Consider the following 226-nt stretch of genomic DNA (forward strand, 5'->3'; position numbering starts at 1 on the left):
AAATTAAGAAGAAGAGACTTAGTTTCCAAAACTAAGTTTAATATATGACATTAAGTGTAAGTATCTGAGTTTAATAAGACTCTACTTTAAACCAAAGTAAATAAGAGAATAATAGAAGGGTGCACAGAAATACTTGCCTTTGGTGCACTTAGAGTAACACTCACAAGTGATTGAAAATTGACCTTTGTCATTAATTCTAAGTCTCCCAATGAAATCTCCATACTTT

This window comes from Lupinus angustifolius, chromosome LG08 (genome assembly GCF_001865875.1).
Source record: "Lupinus angustifolius cultivar Tanjil chromosome LG08, LupAngTanjil_v1.0, whole genome shotgun sequence".
NCBI lineage: Eukaryota > Viridiplantae > Streptophyta > Magnoliopsida > Fabales > Fabaceae > Lupinus > Lupinus angustifolius.